Source organism: Cuculus canorus, chromosome 11 (assembly GCF_017976375.1).
Source record: "Cuculus canorus isolate bCucCan1 chromosome 11, bCucCan1.pri, whole genome shotgun sequence".
Lineage (NCBI taxonomy): Eukaryota > Metazoa > Chordata > Aves > Cuculiformes > Cuculidae > Cuculus > Cuculus canorus.
The window spans coordinates 1,328,797-1,352,768 of NC_071411.1; the positions used below are offsets into that span (position 1 = coordinate 1,328,797).

Genomic DNA, 23,972 nt, shown 5'->3' on the forward strand with positions numbered 1-23,972 from the left:
CCACTGCCCGGGGCAGCCTCTGCCAGGTCTTCACCACTCTGTTAGTAAGGACATTCTTCTTAATATCCAATCTAAATCTCCCCTGGTGCAACTTGAAGCCATTTCCTCTCGTCCTGTCACTTGTCCCCTGGGAGAAGAGCCCAGTGCCCACCTGGTTCCAGCCTCCTTTCCAAGAGCTGCGGAGAGGGATAAGATCTCCCCTCAGGCTCCTCCAGGCTAAACAGCCCCAGAGCCCTCAGCCGCTCCCAGAGCCCCTGGGCTCCAGACCCTTCCCCAGCTCCGTTCCCTCCTCCAGACGCGCTCCAGCCCCTCAATGCCCTTCTTGGAGTGAGGGCCCAAAACTGAACGCAGGATTCGAGGTGCGACCTCACCAGCCAGCCTCTCTTGTGTATTAGGTCCTGTCTTTCAACAAATATGAAAACAGTTCTGAAGTGTTCTGGGCTTTGCTTTTTTAAGGCAGAACATTTCAGACAGTAAGCAACGCCGTGCGGTCCTGACTGCTGCCCCTCAGCCTGCACAGTAAGGACACCCAGTTCTGGCTGAGGCAACTTTAAGGGCTTGCAAATTTGGACACATTTCCATTGTCCTCATGCTCTTCTTTGAGTCTGCAAAGGTTTACAATCACCATTTTTCTTCCTTGCATATGAAAATAAGAAATTTAGAGCAAATCTTAGGAAGAAATTTTTTATGCTGAGGGTGGTGAAACACTGGCCCAGGTTGCCAGTCTCTGGTGGTGGCTGCTCCAACCCTGAAGGTGTTCAAGGTCAGGTTAGATGGGGCTTGGGAGCACCCTGATGGAGCTCAAGATGTTCCTGCTCATGGCAGGGGGTTGGACTGTATGACCTGCATGGTCCCTTCCAATCCAAACCATTCCATGACTCTATAATCATATGAAGTTGACATAGAACTGTGAAGGCAAGCTTTTTCCCTTCTAAGGGATGTTTTTTCACCACAGGGTCATGTGTGCAACAAGCCAAACTCTCAACTGAAACAGCAAACATCCTGGGATCCGGTGGCTTTGCCCAATTCAGTACCACATCATTGCTTTCACCAGAGCACCCATCAGCACTAGAGAAATGAAACTATTACTGAACTGTTACAAATACAAAGAAGCAAAAAGGATGGATGCAAGACAGGGCAGGCAAGAGTCCCTCCCCACCTGAGGAAGGAGAAGCAGGATTCCTCTGTACCACCAGGAAGCCACGGGGGCTTCACAGCTTTTTGCCTGCTATGACACAAGCAATTTAGGCACAGGACACACTCATTCCTGAGTACACACCCATCCCATACAAATCCCTTCAGACAGGGCAGGTTTAACACTAATGCTACTACAGTGCTGAATAGTAAAGAGGATTCCATCACCTCCCCAACCTTCAGCCAAGCCCAATATCTGGGACTCATCAAGCTTTGTCCCTCAAAGCCTGTTTTGTAACCAAGACTGCACCTTGGTCACTGTGGTGCATGGCCAGAGGAACAGGATCAAGCATGCTGGCAAATCACAAGCGGATTTGCACAGACAGTTTAATAAAATCAGGTATTTCAAAGTCACTGCTGCATAACACTCTTATTTGTTTGTTCAGCAGCTCACACACAAACACCTCACACTGGAGGTGAGTGAAGGTAACTGCGGGTTTCAGGGGAGAAAGCTCATCTTTTCACTAGAGCGAGTGCCTCTTACGTAGCCTTCGGGAACTAATGGAAAATCATTACAAAGCATAGAAATGGAACACAAACAGTCATGAGTTTAAGCATCTCTATACAATAAATCTTGTAACAGTTTGCAAGTGATAACTTGCAACATTATCACAAAATAACAGAGAACAATTTTCTGTTAAATTTTAAAATCTAATGAGAAAAAAAAACGACATCAATGGGCTTGGGTAGTTTGATTCTAACGAGCATCAGAACTTCCCTAACTTACATTATGGAGCACATTAAAATGTAATTAAAAAATTGAAGGGGAAATCACTTAAAAGGGCAAATATGAAAAAAGAGCCTACTGACTTACTGACCAACTCCAGCCTGGCGGGCACCCTTCATGTTTAACACAGCAAACTGAAGCGTTCACTGAAAAATCAACAGGACCTTCTCTCCCCTAGCAATAACCCCCAGAAACAGCATTTAAAGACATCCTTAATTGTAATTTAAATCACTTCTTCCTTTGCAGTCCCAGACGGTTAAGACCCAAACAATACAGTTTTTCAGCTGTGACTCACGGACAACTGGTAGGCTAGGGAGGAATAAAACAACCCTTCTCTGATTCCTCTTGTTCAAACAGCAACAAAACTAAGTGGCATTGATTCCCCCCTCTAAGTGATGTGTTTCCTCCAGGAATATTTGACTGCAGAAAGCATAAAGCAGCAGCCTGTAAAACCGCAAATCGGAGGGCATCTGCCTGTCCCGCATCGCTCTTCCGAGGAAGGCAAGGGTGCTTCTCCCCATGCACGCACAGGCACAGCACATCCAGTCTTCACCTACGCTTGATGGGAGTATTGAGGAGCCCACTGCGATTTTCAGGGAGCAGGAATTGAGAGGAAGAATAACAGTGCCTTAAAACACAACTCCATCAGTTTGGGGAGAGTTGCAGGGCTTGCTCTTTTATTCCCTGTAGGTTAACAGCCTTCTTCCAGAAGGCACCACAATGCTAAAAACAGCCTGAAACTGGTTGCTCCCTGAAAACAAAACTAACAAAAGCTGCCACAAGAAGGGGTGAGAAAAAGGAAAAACAACCCTAAAACCATCCCATAAAGAAAGAAAAGGGAGAGCTAATCCTTCCCCTCTGCTGACATGACAGTGCTGGAACGGAGACTGTGACAATGAACATTACATAAGGCCTGGCTCCCGCTGCGATCCCAAACAAAAAGAGCCAGCACGAGTCAATGGCAGCATCTGCAGATCATTACACAACCCGGACTGGCAGCAGCGGCGCGCACCGGCATCGCCCGTCGACTGCCGCCGGAGCCTCCTGCCACGGGGTCCTCACCCTCCTGCCTCGCAGAAGGGATGCGGGTGCACCCTGCTGCCAACAGCATCAACCCTTTGTAACCTTGAAAGCAGAACCCTAACGCCTCGCAGGACGCCAGCGGCCACACAGGGCCCTGACAAGCTCTTTACCTCCAGAGCCAGCAGAGATGGGCAAACCATTTTTGTGTTTACCTACATATATAATGGTTTTCCTAACCAATGTCGCATTGCTTTTAAAAGCAACTTTATCTGATCACACTGAGTAGAAATTGGCTTTCTATAAATCAACTCTTTCCTTTGAAATATTCAGAATGTCCTCACCAGGAACCACCTGATCGAGAGATCGCTTTGTTCTGCTCCTCATACAGTTCCAGGATATCTGAGGTACGGGGTGCATGATCCGTTTTGCTTCCAGTAATTCCTGATACTCATCTGGATTAACACCATCGCAAATGAACAGAAATTTCATCTTTCACTTAACCAAGTGCTGATTTATGTTTCCAGCTCTAGCACCCGCTGTGTGAACGGAGCTTCCATTCCCCGCTAAAGAATATGTTGAGAAAGGTGAACTTTCCTTCCCCGATCACTGTTTCTACTGTCAAGGCAAACAGCATTTCAATACAAAATCCACTTTCAAGTGTGCTTTTACAGATTCAACCAGTACCTACAAGAGCAGCAGAATCCTTAGCAAAGCTTCCATGTGGTGGGGAAGACTCAATAGTAGGGCATGGCACGGCAGGATTCCAAATTATACTCAATACATTTCATGTACCAGATTAATTTGGGGCAAAATTGCTACCCTGCAATTGATACCCATTCTCATATTCCAAAAGACAGATTTTAAAAGCCAGCTCGTGGCAGAGGTTTGCCAAGCCTGCTCCTTGTGAGTACCCAAACGATGGCGAGAGGTGAGCCAATTCCCACAGCCAGGAGGGTCCCGATAGCTAAAAGACACCTCTATGAGCCTAAGCTCCATTATACAGAGGTGCCAGAACATAAGTTATGTAATAAATCAGGAATAAATTACATAAACGGAAGTAGTGGAACAGCAAGGAATGAAACAGGCAAAGAGCTAATCCCCTCTCAAGGAAAGATCTGTCACTGTTACTGTGAAGACAAACCTATGGCTTCGGTCACTCGTCAACATTATGGCTTACCTCCTCGGAAAGCATCCCACAGACACAGACCGAGAGCTCATCAACAACATTGTCATTTTTCAGAATGAGGAAAATGGTATGTTTTCCCAATGCTGAAAGGCCCAGCGGATCTACCCTGTTTTCTCAGTGTCACCCCATCCACACAGTAGTCTTTCTCTGCCTCGCAGAGAGGTACATTTCATCACAGGGCAATGATTCACTGCCTTTGACCCGGTCTCTGCTCAGGAAAGCTTTCCCACCAGCAGCGGTGCAGGGCAACTCCCCATTCCCCACGAGACAGCCGCCAGTCACACTGCACACTGGCATCGACAGATCACAAAGTAAACATGGCTTAACTCCTTTGGTCTGCCTTCCACTACAAAGAGCTGCAGGCGATTCAGATTTTGCTGCCGATGCCTCATCTTTCTTCCTTCCCAGAAGTGGACTTAAAATCCAGGAGTTTGATTTACGCAGTTCTTAGAAAAAAGAAGAATTCAACACAGGTTGGTTGCTCTCTATTCCCTCTCCCCCCGCCAGCAATGACAACCACACGAGCGACCGGAAAGCATTCCTGAGGCCACCTACAGTTTTACCAAAGAAACTTGAAAAGGAACAAAAAAAGAAAGAAAAACCAAAAAACCCTGAAGTAGGAGGAAATTTAAATAATCAGTTTTGAACTCACGCGAGATGAAGACGACAATTAGTGTGCATTAGACCCAAGTTGTTCCAGTCTGTCACGCAATCAGACATTAAACTAATTTTTATTGGATTCCACTGTAGATGAAAAATTCAATAAAGGACTAAAAACTGTCAGAAACCTGGGTTTCTTCCAGCATCATTCCCTCCAACAGAACCCTCTACTTGCACAGTGCTGGAAAAAGTTACAGTCAGTACCACTAAAGACCATTCTTTTGCTGGTTTTGAGAACAAGGTCACCAAAACCTGCCCGTCTTTGCCTCCTCCATCAAATAGGTCAAAATCAAACACACTGATCCTTATCTGTCCTGCACAAATGCACTTGGTTTGACAACACTTAGGATTGACAGGACAGGCAGCTCACACAGAAAAGAAACTGGATGCGATTGCCTCCTGCAGTTTTGTCCCTAGTAAGGGAATCGCCGCTTTGGTTGTGTTCTGCTGGCTCAAACCCTCCTACTGGCTCGGGCAGGCCAGCAAGGGACAAGAGCACAACTCGCTGCCTCTCGCCATGGACTGCAACCAACCCTGCCCGCCACTCCGGGGGTCATTTGCATACACACACAAGCCACCCCAATTAGAGAGCATAAGTATTATTGCACAACAGACACGGAGCTATGATATACATGTTACATTTTTACCTTCTAGAATTGTAAGGATACGACTACAGACCGGAGCTTACTCTGAACAGACCTTTAAAAGCAGCACAATGTAAGTCTGGCTACCGAGACAGGCAAATATTAACATAAAGATAACACACCCTGCGGGTCACCATAGCCTCCCAGTCCCACTGTACGGTGAATGGGACATTAATGACCCTTATGAACAAATCCAGTGCTAAGACGGGAGGGTGCAATTGAAAAGGGATCTCCTAGCACATCATTAATGAACACTATATGGTGAGCAAGCACTGTGACTGTCACCTACAGAAGTAGTGGCTGCCAGACAACTCCTTAAGAGTGAAAATGTCACTATCATAGAACCGTTTGGGTCAAAAGCGACCTTAAAGAGGACCTACTTCTAACCCCTGCCACTGACAGGGACACCTTCCACTGAGTCACCATCCCAAATGTATACATTAACTACATCTTAACTTCCAGAAATGCTAGGAATGCCTTTTGTAGGACTGATTCTTGCTGACGAGACAATATTCTATAGATATTCCTACCCACACAGAATCCAAACGTTACGTTTCCAAAATTCAGAGGCACAACACAAAGAGCATTCAGCTGAGATCTTCAAACCACCACAACCTGCTGGCTATTCTTCCTCTCAAAGTTTAGTGCAAGTTTCACTCAACTGCTTGCCCCAAATGATCACTTTTTTTATTAAAGCTCATATAGCGCTTGCAAACACTGCCTGACCGGCGGCCGTACCCAGCGAGCACGTACGGCAGGAACTGCATGCAGGCAGCCCAGCGTCCCGGCGGCACGGTGCCATCCCACGCGAAGGGGATGGTACGTGTCAGAACAATCCTATGCCCAGCTGCTGGTATCGCCCAAAATATAACAGGAGTGGAATTTCGTGTCCCATCTCTATTTTATCTCCCCTCTCTTTGAGTTATTAGTTGGATTATTGAATTATTAGTTGGATTATTGGATTGCTGAGTTATTCGTTGGATTACTGATTATTAGTCTTGAATCAAGGCTGCCAAGTCATTTTGCTCAAACTACCTATTTGTCTAAAGGTAGGAATTCTTGATCATTATTGAACTGTGCTGAACTTGGAAATTTGAACTATAACTCTTGATGGGAGTTCTTGGGTACAATTAACAGCTTTCTTTAACAGAAAAAAGAACTTACATGGCACCTCTGGAGCAGATTTGCTGGCAATGCTGTAAAATCTCATTCAATTTCATTCATAGTTCTCTCTCTGCTGGGAAGGAAGGAGGCAAATGGTAACAGTTCAGGACTGTCTAGAGGATGCGCCCTCTCATCAGGATCACAGCACACAGACATTCACAGCCAGGTTCCACAGCAGTGGAGACTACCAGCTCCCAATCTCATTCTGTTAAAATAAGCATTTCACTGACCAGAAGTATTGATTTTGTTGAAATATCAGATCTCCTCTCTGATTTTTCATGAGTGCAGGAGGAAGAAAAAGGCACCTCTAAACAACTTCTTATTTTAAGGGAGTGTCAGAAAAAAAGCAATTTCTTACAGAGTCTGCATGACGAAGCAGATCGGCCATTTCCTCGCGGTCTCTACTCATTATCTGGGGCTGACTTCCCTCGAGCAGTTAACCATTGTCATTATAGAATAAACAAATTCAGAGCACATAATAAAGGCCTTAGCAACTCGTGTTCCTTGGAGAACAGGATGCATAGTGACAGGGGACAGAAACTTAAAAGATGCTGGCTAGGGCAAACCTCGCTATCATTGTCCACAGTTTGGAGCTTCTCCCAGCAAAAAAAAAAAAAAACCAGCTTCCCCAGGAAATTCCCCTCCAGAGACAACAGGACCACACCACAAGGCTGAGGGAAAGGCAGAAAAAAATCTCCTCTGGGGAAAGAGCTTTTCCCCAAGTACCTCCACTCAAAAGCAGAGAACTTGTTCAACTCCACAGCTTCTCAGTTCCACACAACACTCATCTTGCCATCCACTATTCAAGGCATTGCTTTACCCTGTTCAGAGCTCGCGCTGCACTTCACACGCTCAATGTCGAACGGCACTGGTTTTGTAAAGTTCGTTTTTCAGTCCCGTTCCCCCAGCTTGTCGACACCTGTGGATGAGAAACTTCAAACCCAACCGATGACACTACTCCCACATCTTCTTGATTTAATAAGCTATTCTCTGTTCCTGCTGTGTCCCATATCCCAGCACCCTCTCCAAACACAACGTGACTTTTCCTGTTTCCGATGCCTGGAGCTTGTAATTTGAGGCCGCTGAGGTGCACACCTCAACCCTGGCACCTATTTAAGCAAAGAATATACAACTCTTGTGCTGCTTCTGCAAAGGAGAACCCACAGCAGCCACCTTTGCACACAAGTGTTAAGCAGTGATGATGCAAGAGCAATCCAAGCCTCTGGGCAGTTACATTACACTAGGAATGCCATTTCCTTTGCTTTCATCACCGAATGATGCAAATCATAAAGGCAAAGACACAACAAAAGAAGACAGTGATAAACAGAAGACAGCAACCAAAACCTGATGCTGATCTCACAAAACAGAGACATGGGGACATGCCCTGACACTGAAAGACAGCTTTCCACTTTCACAGGCACCAGAAGGGCAATAAATACTTGGCCTTGATTAATTTACCCCTCTTGCTGGCTGCAGCTTCTCTGCAGCCTCCCTCTCTGTAGCAGCTGCCCCTTCCCACCAGCACCACTCCCGTACCGTGACAGCACGACTCCCCGCACGGCCGGACAGCAAACCGATTCAACTGAAAAACAACCCAGAATTCAGTTCCCAGATGTAATTTACCACAGAGCCGCAGGAACAGCTGTGCAGGCCCAAAGGGAAAAACAGTCAGCGGGTGGGAACAAGCAGCCGGGGGGACAGCCTGACGGAGCTGGCATCCCTGTCCACAGGGCTGTGGTCTCAGCAGCCAGAACTCTGCTCCAGGATGGGGGACGGACAGGGGTCCGATCTGGGAAAGGAGATGGACCCTGGTGACAGAACTGCCTTACCTTCATCACAAACACCCTTTAAAATGATGATGTATGTATCCAAGGTGAGACATGAACATGCTCATACTTAATCCTCTCAATTGCCTCTTTCTTTAAATAGCCACAGCATCACTGCATGACTTGTGTGGAGAGGTATCTATTTCTGAAGTTCGTTTTGTCAGGGGGGGTTTAATTGAAAAATCAATGCCATTGCTACTCAAAGGGCAAAGTACCATAAATTATACCATGCAGTTGGACATCCTTCATGCACGCATCACAAAATACTTTAAAACTGCCCAGAGCTCAAAGCAAAATACCAATAGACCTCCTCATGGAAGTCCTTAACACTCAACACATCTAACGACAGGCTCTGTGAGCAGGTCCTTGCAATCACACACAGGTACTAGCATTAAAGGGGCAGAGAAGGGATAAAGCTCTGTTCTGGGGAGCAGGAAGATAACCTGCCCTGACGGAGGGAAGCGGGTAACTAGTGCTGACAGAAACTTCTCCAGGTGCACACAGATCCTCTCCTAAACGCACTCCAGAGGGACTGGTGAAAGGAGCACCTCGACATGGTGATCAAGGGAAACGACGCAATCTGCACCATGAGAACAAATGAGGAATTTCTTTAATCTCGTGAAAAGGAATTTGCATCAGCCATGATGCTCTTACCTGAGATCAAGGGTTGATATTTAGTACCTGAATAAAAGAAAATCACTTCCTTCAGCCCTCTACCTTTCTTTGTTTTCACATTGTGTCTTATTATGTCTGGGCTAAGTAGATATGCCTGGGCTGTCCTAGAACATAGATCTTTTCCCGCGATCGTCAGGGAATCAATAGCTTATTTTACTCTTGATCTCATAAATCCTCACTTTGCTCCCAATCTACACCACACTTTGCTCTCTGCTTAAAACTCGTGGCATGCACTTGAGGACTGATCTTCCCAAAAGAGCAGGGCCAATCCACCCTACGCATCCAAGGGCCATGGAGCTCTGGCCATAAATACACACAAGCATACGCAGCCTCTCATGCACATTGTTCCCTGCTTACTTTGTGCTTGTTTCACTCAACACTTGAACTTCACCCAACCTGCTCAAGGAGGCAGAACGACCCTGTCATGAAGTTCTAAAAGCCTTCTCACACCCTTTTTCCTGCTAGGAATGAAGTTGCCACTCCAGCAACCGCTACTTTTGGTCTGCATTTTCTGACCCAGGCCACAGGTAACCCCATCCGCATTTTATAAACCTCGTACGAAATAACATCGCAGATAAGTGAAGATGTGGGAGAGGAGAGGAGAGAGATGCCTGTCTGGTATAGGATGTAGGAGGAGTTCCAGCACAATGGAACAAAACAAAGTAGAAGAAAAGTGGAATCCTTATCTCCCAAGTTCCAAAATCCTTCCCTCATCCCCAAAATCTCAAGCAGATTCTAGGACAATCGACTCCGTTCCCCCTCAATCTTCCTTGCCACGAGGAGAGAGGTGGAGTTAGCTGGTAACACTCATGGGAGCAGTGGCATGAAACTGAGGGATTTCACAGAGGAAGAGTCAAAAAATACCCACCTCCCCTCTGCCCCATCCTTTTTTATAGTGCTTTTTTATTTTCTCAGACAGTAAACACAACTCAAAAAGCCACCCATAAAGAAAACAAAACCCAGAACCTGTAAGAGTTCAGGAATCCCATTAAAGGGTAGGCTTGAGTTTCTTTTGTCCAGCAGATAATAAACACAACCCAGACAACCTGGAACCTAAAGACAGCAAAAAATGAAGGTGAGGCAGCAATATTATTTTTATTCAAGGAAAAGACACCAGAAATATCAACTTTCAAATCCATTTTCTGTAAGGCAAAGCTAATCAGTTTTTATTAAGTTGAAAAGAAGACAAGTTGAAGTTCAAAAGGAAGAGTCGCTATTCCTGGAAATCTAGAAAGAGCGTATATGTTCAAAGAAGGGTTTTTTTGTTTGGCGTTTCCTTAAGGAAATCAGAAAAAAATGTCAGCTAAATTACAGCTTCATTTTCAAATGTCACTCTACTCCACTTCTCATGGTGAGATTTTTCCACGATAATAACAACAGCTGCAATTAAGGCTGCAAGGCCTGAAAGACTAGAGAATTCATTAAAAGTACAGGACAGTACATTTTAAGGAAAACTATATTCCAAAATATTTAAAAACAGACCAGCAACAGATTTCGAAATAAAAGGATCCCGAATTTCAGAACCATTCTAGCTCACAATGATTACTTTCAAGAGGGAAGAAAAAGAGAAAGATTTGTGTCCTCCCAAGCGTTGCCTGCTGCGGGGGCTGACAGCGCTCCAGAATGACACAGAGAGCTCAAAAATGCTGTCTAGACTATGATCATAGCTCATCACTGCTGCCCATCACCAAAAGCTCAAGGCTACACAGTGAGCTGCACCAACTCTCCAGAAAGAGTCCAGCAGCCCTTCAGTGATGCCACTGTCAACAACAGCCACAGACAAGGAGGAAAACGCTAATGTTGGGAAGGACTTTCTAACTTAAAACACTGCTCGAGCAGAAGCGACTGCAAAAAGGAGCCAGAAGATCACTTTCTGAAAAAAAGTGGAAAAAAAAAAAAAAGTAGTAATGCAAGAGTGTGAGTAAAGAAACTGTTCACCTTTAACCACTTCCGCCTCTCTTTGTTGCCTTCTCTTTGTCAGCAAAATGGGTCAGGCAAGATAACAGAAGAGAGAGGAGAGATACAGGAGACTGAGACACCCCCTCCCAGAGAAACAGAAATTCAAAGATTAAAATATAACCAGCTTCCCTTAAAAAAGGATTTTATCTCTAAGTCTTCCTGCACAGGACAGCCCATGAGCGCAAAGAAGAGAATACGAGACCTTACCTGCCTTGATGAAATAATAATACAAGCAATAGAGGGGGAAAGGCAGCACTTGGCTGGAAAACGCTCTGAGGAAGTCACTTCTTCCAGCAGGACAGACTCCTTCAGCAATAAAATGTTACTTGCTATAGCACCTGCCCTTCCCCAGAACCACTGAACATTCACATTACGTTTGGTGCTTGCTGGAAACATCTTTCTGGCCCAAGAGCTGTCCGGAGCGAGCCCCTGGGGAAAGGCCATCCAGCAGCAACCTGCTCCAAGCAAAGCAGACAGCTCCTGCATTCCCTCTGCTCCCAGGGCTGGCACGCGCTCGTCCTGCCACAGGGGGAAGGGTCAAGGTGTCTGGAAAGCTGCTTGCCAGAAGGAAGCTGCTCTTGCGACTGCACCAGTTCCCACCACGCTCCCAGAAGGGTCCAGGCAAACATCCCAAACCAACTCTCCCGATGGGCCACGAAGAACGCACAGGCACTCAACCTGTAACCATAATGGCAAAGGCAGGAGAGTACCGGGGTTTGTTTTCTGAACACACGCACTGATTTCATGCTGGGAGAGAATCACAAGACACTACATCCCCATGCACTCACACTCAGAAGTACTTCTGCCACCAGGAGCACAAGCAATTGCTTCCCCAGGTGAAAAAGCAGTTGTTACAGAATGTAAAGACTTAGCCCTCAGCACTGACAACATAAATGAGCAGACTTGAGAGCATGTTATCAGATTTTTGAGGGAGAAGACTGTGGCAGATATTCCAGTTTGCTCGGGAAATGGAAGAGTCGTCCCTGTCCTCCCACAGCCTCTTCATTTCTCCATCACCAAAAATGACACTGCTTCCCAAAAAGAGATATTACAAACATTCGATTCCATTTCAGTACACAGTTCATACAAGCACATTTATTCCCTGGACACAAAATGCGTATTTAAGAGGTTTAAAGGAGTGCTATAAATGAACAAGTATCATCATCAGATCATTACCCAGCTGCACTCTGGGCAAGATGGACTTGATGATCCTTGTGGGTCCCTCCCAACTCAGGTCATTCTACGATTCTACAATTCTAAGAAGAGACACCTGGTCTGAACAGGACCAGGCGAGACCCATCTGGCAAATGCCAATATTCCAGGACTTGAATGGTGGCACCAACACCTGTACATTCACAGGTAACTGTACAGGGTCCACGTGCAAACACTTCTCACGCCTATCTTTCACATGATATTTCACCCTGACTTGATGTCTTCAGCAGACTGAGACACCCTAATTCCCCTTAATAGTTACAAGCATCTTCCTAATGATGGGCTAACACTCACCGTTAGTAATCTGTGCCTTTTTCTTAAGCTGAAATAATCTTTTAAATTCCCAGGCACTGGCTGCTATCACATCATCTTCCACTGAATTAAAGAGCCCCTTGGTATGCAGCCTATTTTGCCAAAAGAAAACTGAGAAACTTCTAAAATCTCCCGATAAGCTAAACCGATTGAGTACTCTGTCTTAAAAGTTTTATAATAAGTGACTTAATTACCCGAGTGAACACTGAACACTGCATCATCTTCGCTACTTTTGACCATCTTGCTAAAAACACTAACATTAAACCCGGTCAAAGTACTCCCAAACTCATTTCACTTCTCTGTCCTTATTCAGTATTTCCTGTTTATACACAAAATGATGGATGTGTGTTAGTATTTACAGTCATTTCCTCATTTCAGTAGCCCTCCTGTCCCCAGCATTAGTCTGAGGACTTGCATACTGCCATCCCTCTGCTCTGCTCCTGCCATCCTCTCCAAGGGAACTGCTTTGGGGAATACAGTTCTTTATTCCAGCCCTCCAGCCTCTCCTACAACACGCACAACTTTGTGCTCTGACTCTCTAAAGCCATGTGTGGCCAAGTTAGACCCAGTTATCCAAGTGATTCAGAGGACACAGCGCAGCCGCTGTTCCTTCTTCATGCTTCACCACTCAGCACAACCTTTACATAATCCACGGATTTGATCAGCTCTAATTTCATGTTTTCTTCCAGGCCACTGATCAAAATACTACAAAGCACCAGACTACTACAATTCCTTGAAAAATCCTCCATTCATATTCTGTTTCCTATATTTACTGTTATCAGTTGAGGTTTGACTCACTGATCACACCTGAAGAAGATTCACTTCTCAACAGTGCCCTCACTGATCAGTATTAGAGGAAGAATGGGAATACAATTATCGCACAAATCCCTTACCCTATGTTTGATACAAAAGCTTCAATTATGTTTTTTTATGTTCCAGATCAGTGACACTCACCAACCATGCAGCACTTTCCTTTACTTCCTTGAGTAAATCCCACCAGCAGCCCTCGGTAATCAATTCCTTTCTAAGTAATATCCCATTTCCCAAGCTGCCCCAGCAGACCGTGCGAGCACCTCCACCTCGCAGCCCCCTTCCAGGCTTTGCCAGGCTCACCGATTCTGTTTGCCTTGGGCTTAGGTTGGTTGCTGTTGCCTTAGTCTTTGGGTGCAACATACAGCTAAAGCAATTCACATGAAATCAATGCACTTCAACAACGTATTTATTCCGTATTCAACAACTCCAAACATAATAACCCACACTTGATTGATGCTAGTAAGCTGGGTAAGACTTGAATTTCTCAGAGACTAGAGAAAATCTTTGACGCGTTATCATTATTTCCATGCTTCTGACAGGCCAGAAAAGCTTTCTTTGCAAGCAAAAACTTTAGGTAAAAGCTTTCATTGTCAAGGCAAGAAAGTACAGGTCAAGACTATGGCACATGTTGCGCACAGAGGCAGTGGATGCCCCCTCCCTGGAAACACTCCAGGTCAGGTTGGACGGGGCTCTGAGCAATGTGATTAAGTTCAAGATGTCCCTGCTCACTGCAGGGAGGTTGAACTGAATGGGCTGTAAGGGTCCCTTCCAACCCAAACCATTCCAAATCTGTATTATCCTCCTCCATGTTTCAGCTCTTTCCATACTGTACTTCCCCAACAAACTGTTTGTACCTGATCAGCCACACTGGCTAAGTGACAGAAAGGTTCTGCCCTTTCTGTTCATCGCCTCTGCCCTTGTGTAGCTCCAGTTCTTTGTTAATTAGATCAAGCTAGCTTTCCCCAGAGAATGCCAGAGTAAAGTTATCTGCCTGGAATCTGTCAAATCACTACAAAACCTCTTTAATTGCTTTTATAAGTTTAGCGCCTCTCTTAAGGCTCTTGTTACATAAACTGCATTGTTTTGGATGCTAGGCCTCAATCAAAGTCCTCCTTGTGTTCAGTATAAGTTTTGATCTATTTGAAACACAAGAATGCGTGTGGGTATATTGAGCTTACCTAACTTCGATTTTCTACTTATCTGCCAGCAAAATTCCACTGGTGTAGAACCAATTGCCGTGGCAGAAGAGAGCTGCTGTTAATGTGCTTAATCCTTGGCTAGAAATTCTAGCTGTAGCAGTAGAAAGCGTTCTGTGCCAGTACATTGCACCCACCAAGGCCTCTACCAGGGCTGCTGTGTGTGTGTGGGCAGGGGAGGAGGACAGAGTCACCCACTCGCATCGGCACCCCACTGGTTCATCTCACCGACTCTCCTCCGTTTCAACGCAGCGTTCATGGTAACTGCACTTCGCAGCTCAAAAACTCCTCCCGGGATTTAGGGCAGTAGCAGAGGGCACTGTATATAAGGTCTGAACACTGTGTTTACACTGCAAGGCACACCAATAGCATCTAACATATCTTTAACCACATTTTGAAGCAGCTGGCTGAAAGTCTCCCCCCTAAGTTTTACATAAACTTGAACGATACCTTCAGTCACAAGTTATTCAGCACTCTTCTTGCAGGCAGAATCGATGCATCCACCAGACAGGCAACAGCCTTTACATCTTTTCCAATGTTTGAATACTCCACCCTCACTAATAACCAAGCTGGTCCATGCTTCCTTCCTTTGTTTCTACATCCAAACTTGCAACCACGCCTGCAGAGCAGCGGCTCTGGGACAAGCCAAAAGGCCACCACACAGTGCGCCAAGCCACTGCTCCTCTGTGCGCACTTAGCACACACTGAAAATGCCGTTCTTGAATATAAGCACTGTAATTCTTTTTTTCACTTCTTTTACACTTATTAAAGTGAGTTCTTGTTACCTTCAAAATATCGCGAGATTTCTGGAGGTGTCAGACTGACCCCAACTCCAGCATCACCACTGAGCAAGAACAAGATTTAAATCACCGCAGCTGCTCTGAGATTACAAAGCACTGAATCAGTCTCGCTTGCAGGACTAAACTGACATTCTGCTATTCCACTCCAGACACAAAATTAAGTCAATGCCATGCCTGACCTTCAAGAATACCTAAAAGCCTGTTTTCGGTACTTTGAGGTATTTTTCAAAGCAACAATTCTTGTTAAGTTTTCCATCTGGATGGCTGAAAGCAATATATACTTTTTCATCCTTTTTTTTCCCAAAAAACCCCACATGTTTCCACTCCAGACAGATGAATTCTGTTAGCAAATATGTGAATTAGCACGTGCTGGTTACCACATACGAAATACTGATCAGTAACTTCCTTCGTACTACTTTGAATGCAAAGACACCAGCAAGCTAGTTTGAAAGAACGATGACTTACAAGAACAAAACAAAACAAGAAACAACCACCAGGTTCTCCAAAGCCCAATCAGCTTCTGAAGGTGCCTGCCTGTTCAACAATATTCACCCTCTCATAGCTACCTGTAATTCCATCTTCTTCCTTCTCACCATACATAAGGACACTTGATTTCATCAACTAATCCTGCTCCCTTCTCAGACAACAAACGGCATCACTTTCTCATTCCTCTTCATCTTTAAGATTCTGTTTCTTAGCAAGCATAAAACCCTAGAAACTAAACTTAAGGTTTCTGAAAGTCAACAAGAAATTGAAACGATGAACGAACATTTAAATTACCTAAATATCAGATTCCATACAGCCTATTCTACAAGTCCAAACCTAAATACTGATTTCCATTTCTTCTATGTTGGTGTAAGCGCCTCACAAACACCGATTTGGGGGGCAGTGGAAAACCACAGCTCTCTCTAAATTCTTTCATTTTTATAGAGCTAAAAATCTTGCTTAAACACAACAAATTCTTGTCTTGCAATGAGCTTTCTCTGAAACAAACCCAGCTGTAATTAACTCAACATACTTGACAATCAGGAAAATATTATGTAGAAACTATTTTGTGTAAACAGAACACACGCATCTCACAATTAGATCTGTACCAAGTACCCAGGAATATCAAACAGCACTCAACCTCTGCAGGAACAAAGTTCTCCAGAATTAAGTTTAAAATAAAAAACTCAGTTAGCAGAGAATATTTACCCTACAGAGCATTATCTCCCCCCAAAAAAAAATCTAAGCACCTGAAGGAAACAATTTCAAAGAAATTACACTAACAGAATCATACTGCAACGTGCTGCTTTCTTAACAGTTTTGCACCTAGATGTTTCACTGAACTCACACCCATAAACAACACCATTTGAAGCACACTTACGTCACTGAATTCTGAATTTGAATTTGGTCAAATGAGATTTGACTCAATCCTCATGGGAAAAGTCTCATTTGGCTGCCACTCCCTTCCCAGCCTGGTAACCCGATACATCCCAAAGAGGTATTGGAAACAAAGCAATTTTGAGAAAGGAAGTCAAGGCAATGCAAGCAGCAGACCTGCGGGCTGGAGGCACCGCCAGGCAGGCAATGTGCAACAGCAAAGAGTTCGGAAAGGCCAGGGGGCCAACAGTCACCACCAGCACCAACGGGACTGTGTGGGAAAGGATGAAAAAAGTACTGCTCGGTGCTATCGAAGGTGTAATTTGACACGTGTGTATACAGACACACATGTATGTGCACACATACACATTAACAGAGCTCTTTTCAGAGGTGCATGGCAGGAGGACGAGAGACAATGCTTACATGCACATGTTTACAAATAGATACATGCACGCTGTCATGAGACCTCACCTGCAGCCCTGCGTCCTTCACTACAGGGAGGACATGGAGCTGTTGGACTGAGTCCAGAGGAGGCCATGAAGATGATCCGAGGGCTGGAGCATCTCTGTTACAAGGACAGGCTGAGAGTTGGGGGTTGCAGAGCCTGGAGAAGAGAAGGCTCCGGGGAGACCTTAGAGCAGCTTCCAGTACTGAAAGGGGCTCCAGGAAAGCTGGGGAGGGACTTTTTACAAGGACCTGGAGTGACAGGACAAGGGGTAATTACTTGAAGCTGAAAGAGTGGAGATTGAGATGAGAACTTAGAAAGAAATGTTTTCCTGGGAGGTTGGGAAGGCCCTGGCCCAGGTTGCCCAGAAAAGTCGTAGCTGTCCCATCCCTGGAGGTGTTCAAGACCAGGCTGGATGGGGCTTGGAGCAACCTGATCCAGTGGGAGGTGTCCCTGCCCATGGCAGGCAAGTTGGAATTGGATGGGCTTTAAGGCTCCTTCCAACCCACTCTGTGATGCTATGATTCTGTATGTACACAAGAACCCAAAATATAAGGCATGGTGGGCAGCAAGCTAAACATGAGTCAGCAGTACATCCTGGCAGCGACGCAAACTCACAGCACGCAGGAGTGTAGCCTGTCTGATCAAGGGAAGCCATTGCTCCCTCTCACTTGGCACTTTTCAGATCCCCCTTAATCACCACACACAGTTTTGGACACCACCAACACAAGAAAGACAGAGATAAACCAGAGTGACCTCAGCGGAGGGCTGCCAGGGTGCTCAGGGGGACAGAGCACTCGCTGGGTGAAGACAGGCTGTGAGAACTGGGATTGTCCAGGCACAGAGAAGAAAAGGCACTGGGAGCTGACAGCGAATCATCTGTACCTACACCAAGGTTGTCACGAAGACAGGAGGCTGCGCACAGAGGCGTGCGCAGGAGGACACAAGGGAAACTAACAGCAGAGGTTGCGACCTGACTTAGAGACAAGGATTTTCCCCCTGAGGACAGTCAACAGCTGGAACAGGGATGCAGATACAGAAGAACCTTTGTCTTTGGAGGGTTTAAGACCTGAACAAACAGAGCTCTGGTCTGAACTCGATGTTGATCCCACTTTGAGCAGCAGGTTGGGCTGGACACCTCAGGAGGCCCTTTCCAACCCGTTTCATTCTATCATATCATCTTGGATCCTGGAGAACATTAAAAAGGCCTGTTACAATTTTCTGTGACAGATTACAACATTCAAATCTCCACTAAAATGCAACCACTACCGAGACAAGATGGAAAATGTCTGGTTCTTCTCCTCTAAAGAGCACATGATGTTCCAGTCTATGATCTGGATACTGTTGAATACCAAAATTGGAATTTCAAGAGATTTTAGGGATGCAGAAGCTACCACTTAAAAGGGTGCAGTACAAGGGGAACACAGTGGCTAAACATTCAGCTTTTGTTGAGGTGGGAGAAGGTGGTATTCAGTCTGAGGCAGTGCTAACCCAGAAAACATCAACATCACACATCCACAACAGCTCTTCCTTAAAGAAGCAACTGCATTTTTCTTGGAAACATCACATTCGGCACTTAATGTCAACAAGCAACCACTACACCCTGATGCTGATAAGACAACAGGATAAGAAGCTATGTTGCTTGCTCTGTGTATTCAGGACATAGCTGCACACCTGGGGGAAGAAGCCTCTCAGCAAATGCAGGCCAGGTGAGGGCTCCCACCTGAAGCACTCACTGCCGTCTAAGCCAGCTGTTCTGTCTCCATCCCTCTGCTGGGAGCACAGCTGCCTCTAGGGCAGAACTACCAAAACAAAGGCTGTTCATTCTAAACTAATTGATTTTGCATTGAGGCAGACAGAAAGTGCTCACAATGTCCACTATTCTAAGTCAGGGAGGGGAGCTACCACCTTCCCCCAGGCAGCAGGAATGCCTTAAACTAACACCAAAGTTTCTGCAGCAATTTCCTACAGGCTAAGTGATTATTCACTTGGATAACTGTACAAAGAACACCCAACAAAGAATATCCAACGCTAAGGAAGTTAAAAGACAAGCAAATGTGATCATTAGCATCTTATTAGCATAAAAAAGGGAAAAAAGAGTTCCACTATTTCCTTTTCCGTATTTTTTTCAGTAAAAATTCCCCATCTACTATAGATGAAAGTGACATACAAAGAACTTTTAAAGCAGCAGTTTCATACAAATCAATGAAAAGACAGGAGGGGAAATCAATGGAGTTTAGAGCATCTCACAAACGTGAGCAACAAAACGTCCAGTCACCAACAAAAACCGCCGGCAAAGGCAGCCCATAAACTGTTCCACGGAGGGAGCATGCTAAAAAGCACCAAGACACGATCAAGCGAGAAGAGGTAACAGTAAGACACCGATTCTTCCCCCTCCAAAGCTCACCCACAATGGTCGCACAGGCTCGAAATCACTGCTGCCCCTGCCCGTTTCCCCTTCAGAGCGGGGCTCTCGGGAGGGTGACAGGCACGGCTCCCAGGTGCAGCCGGGCTCCCCCGGGCCCCGCCGGCTCCGTTCCCTTCTCCCAGCCCGAGGGGGCTCCCAGGACCCCATGGCAGCGGGTGCAGCCGCCGCAGGCAGTGCCCGAAAAGCAGAACCACAAAAACCACTGAGGGAGCCGAGCTGGCTGCCCTGCCAGCCCCGAGGCGGGTGGCTGCTGCCTCTAGGGTGACCCTCGCCCCCAAAACCAGCAGCCTGGCAGTTAATGGCCCCCCACCCCCTCAGACCGGGCTGTTCCTCCTCCTCCCACGCAGCTCCCCCCCCCCTCGGGCGTTCGACTTCCCCGTTGCCCCCCAGCCCAGACCCCCCCTCGCCTCCCCTGTTCCCCCTCGCCCCAGCCCCCTTCTCCGCAGCACTCGCCTCCTCCCCAGCCCGGGTCCCTCCTCTCTCCCCCCGCAGCCCCCAGCCCAGTGCCCACTCGCCTCCCCCGTCCCCTCCGTTCCCCTCCCACTCGCCCCCATCCCCAACCCGGGCTCCCCCTCGCTCGATCCCCTATTCTCCACCCCGCCCTCCCCATCCCGGTTCCCCCCAGCCCCCTTTCCCTACTCCCCACCGCGGGTTCCCCCCCTCGCTCTGCCCCCAATTCTCCACCCTCCTCTCCCTAGTCGGGTCCCCATTCTCACCCCGCTGCAGCCCCCACCCCGGTCCCTCCTCGCCCCCCGACCTCCCCCAGCCCGGCAGCCCCCGCCCCCCTCGCCGCCCCCCCCCCCGGGTGCCGCCCCCCGCCGCCCGCTCCCATTGTGGCGCCCCCCACCCCGCACACACAGACACAGACAGACGCACAGACCTTCCCCCCGGCTCTCACCGTGTCGGGGCTGCCGCGGGCCCCGGGCGCTGGCGGCCGCCTCCGTGCCGGGATGGGCGCTCGGGGGCCGCGGCACCCAGCGTCCGGCACCCCCACCCACCGCCGCCGCCAGGGCCCCGGGCGGCAACGCGCGCCGCCGCCCAAAGGTTCCGCCGCGTGCAGAAAGGTTCCCCCGGCTCCACCGCGCGGGAGCCACGGGGCGGGGGGGGCTTCCTTCGAGGGGTGTCGCTGGGCTGAGAGGTGTGGAGAGTGAAGTGGCTCTCCTCATCATGGCCACCCACCCGAGATGGTGTTAGTTAGCCACAGAGACATAGAATCACGGAATGGTTTGGGTCAGAAGAAACCTCGAAGCCCATCCAGTCCCACCCCCTGCCATGGGCAGGGACACCTCCCACTGGATCAGGGGCTCCAAGCCCCATCCAACCTGGCCTGGAACCCCTCCAGGGATGGGGCAGCCACCACTGCTCTGGGCAACCTGGGCCAGGGCCTCCCCGCCCTGATTGTGAAGAATTTCTTTGTAACTTCCAATCTAAATCTTCCCCCTTCCAATTTAAAGCCATTTCCCTTTGTCCTGTCACTCCAGGCCCTTGGAAAGAGCCCTTCCCCTGCTTTCCTAGACCCTTTCTGTACTGGAAGCTGTTCTAAGGTCTCCCCGGAGCCTTCTCTTCTCCAGGCTGAACAACCCCAGCTCTGTCCTCATAGCAGAGGTGCTGCAGCCCTTGGATGATCTCCATGCCCTCCTCTGGACCTGTTCCAACAGTTCCATGTCCTTCTTACATTGGGAATTCCAGAACTGGATACAGGGCTCCAGGTGGGGTCTTACAAGAGCAGAGCAGAGGGGCATAATCCGCTCCCTCCCTGCTGGCCACGCTGCTCTGGATGCAGCCCCGGACACGGTCGGCCTTGGTAATTAATGGTGAGGGGCCCCAGGGGGTCTTTCCTCCAGCCTCCACCCCTCGAGGCAGGGGCAACACAGAGCTCATCACTGCCCTTTGTCCTGTCAGGGCGTAGAGTCCTCTCTGTATGGAATTCCGTATCCTCTGAGCCCTCACTCCTGCACTGGCCTTCATAGAGTCATGTAAGCACTTTATTTGGGAAAGACCTTTGAGATCATTGAGTCCAGCCATACCTGTCCACTACTAAACCTCCCTGAGTACCTCGTCCACCCATATCTCCAGTGATGGTGACTCAACCACCTCCCTGGGCAGCCTCTTCCAGCACCCAATAATCCTTTCAGTGAAGAAATTCTTCCAGATAGCTAACCTGAGCTTCCCCCGGCCTGAGGTGATTCTCCTTTCTTCATGGGCGGACTTTTCCCTGATATCCAGCCTGATACAAGACTCGTTGATGTTTACACCCTCTGTTTCTCATTCTCCTGCCACTGACCTGGCTCTGCTGGCTCCATACCCTCTTTACAGGTACTGGACAACAACCATTGAGTCCACCCAAACCTTTCTCCAGCTCAACCCACTCACTTCCCTCAGCCTGTTGTGCTTCAGCCCTTCCACACGTTAAATTCACAGCCTGGATTGTTTAGCCTGGAGAAGAAAAGGCTGATGGGAGACCTGATCACTGTCTACAACCACCTGAAGGGAGGTTGTAGCAAGCTGTGTGCTGGTCTCTTTTCCCAAGTTAAAAGCAATGGGACGAGAGGAAACGGCCTCAAGTTGCAACAGTGGGAGGTTTACATTGGATATTGGGGAAAATGTCTTTACTGACAGAGTGGTGAAGCATTGAAAGAGGCTGCCCAGGAAAACATTGGTGTCTCCGTCCCTGGAGGGGTTCAAAAAGTGTGTAGACATGGCACTTTGGGACATGGTTTAGTAGGCATGGTGGTGTTGGCCGACAGCTGGACTGGATGAGCTTAGAGGTCTTTTCCAATTTTTATGATTCTATGAAATTCACCTCTTTCACATATTGGGGGGGCTTGGAGTGAAAGGGAAGCTAATCATTTGCCTCCACCCACTGCACCAGCTCTCCTTTAGAGATCACGGCACGCTCAAGGAAGAGCAGAGCCTGCTCTCTAGGGATAAATAGAGCTGACTGACATCCTACAAAAGGGACCCAAAAGGGCAAGGCAGACGTCATCTTAATATGGCAAAAGCCATCAGATAGCAAAGCAACAGCTTCAACTTCTGTCTTTTTAAATGCTCACCTCATTTACAGCCTGAATTGGGTTCCTGGGCAGTATCAGTTACATGGATTAGGGAATGCAGAGGACATCAGTACAGTTCCTCTTCCTGAGGTTTCTACAGCTTAATGGATGGGAAGTGTTGCTGGTGAGCCTCCAGCTTCTGACGTCCGACCAGAATCTCCCCCAAAGCTCCGCATCTTCCTTTTGTGCTTTTTTTCTGTCCTAGAATCACTCTCAATTAACAGTACAAAAATAAAACCGATGTCATCCATCCGTCCTAAGCTGCACATGCATTATTCATCAACATGCCCTAATTGATTCTCTCATAACCATGAGCACTTCTGCACTTGGCTACGTCATTCTTGTCCAGCAGAGGACAATTTGTGAAGTGTTATGCTACTTGGAGAAGGCACTTTCAAAATGTTTGCTTTCACAGCTTTTCTGATCAAAGCTTCAAGTCAGATCTCAATACATAGAGCCATCAGGCCCTGGTTTTGTGTCCAGACAAAAGTATCCCTCAAGTAAATCTTCTGCACTGATGCTCCGTGTCCTGCCTGGGAGTCAGCACTGCTTTAGGTGCTCTGGGCTCTCTTCCCACACCAGGGTCTCTACTAGAGGCAAAGGCAGGATCTGAGGAGGTGTCCGTACCTCTGAATAAATACTCTGGAATGTGTAATCCACAGAACATGTAAGGAGCTGAAATGCCCTTGCAAAATCTTTCCCTCAAAGTTCTAAAAGCAGCTCCTAAACTTACTCACCCTACCTAGGGGACAAGGCTCTGTGGAAGTTATCTCTGGAGCAGGAGGAAAGTACCACATCCCCCATCAGGGGCATAACTCGGCTTTGCCTTCAGGGCCCCGGCACTCGAATACGTCTGTATTCTTCCGCCCTAAGCCCTGTCCAGGAGTTCAGGAAACTGAAAGCCTGCGCTAGGATGCTCAGGAGCAGAGCAGATATTATCAAGGTGCAGTCCACAGACGCAGTCAAAGGAACAGGTCTGAATTTCACTCTTAGACCCAAGCAGCTGGGAGCCAGCAAATAACGCTCCATTCAAAGCAATTAATGGATCGCCAGCCTCATCACTGGCCCAAATGGGCTGGGTTTGATGGGACTGCCAGTCACAGTAGTTGTTTCTCAAATACTCCCGTGACAGTGCAGTTCCTGCCGCCGGTGGTCCTTTAGAGCCTTCTCTTCCAAGTGTTGGGTCTGATCTGTGTTTCTGCCCTCGCCACGGAGGAGTCACCAGTGAGCGATGGTGGCACATCTTGTGCTGCCCGCAGACCTTCCCTGCGGGGGTACTACACAGCGCTCTGC

General features: G+C 47.5%; 1 protein-coding gene across 2 annotated transcripts in view; it reads right to left on the reverse strand.

Annotated features, from left to right (window-relative positions):
- Positions 1-20,636, reverse strand: part of RAD54L2 (RAD54 like 2) — a 65,100-nt gene extending 44,464 nt beyond the window's left edge. For both annotated transcript variants that reach the window (XM_054076567.1, XM_054076565.1), the window contains exon 1: positions 20,525-20,636. The gene's annotated coding sequence lies outside the window, so the exon portion shown is untranslated. The remainder of the gene's footprint in view (positions 1-20,524) is intronic.
- Between the last annotated feature and the right edge of the window lie 3,336 nt (positions 20,637-23,972).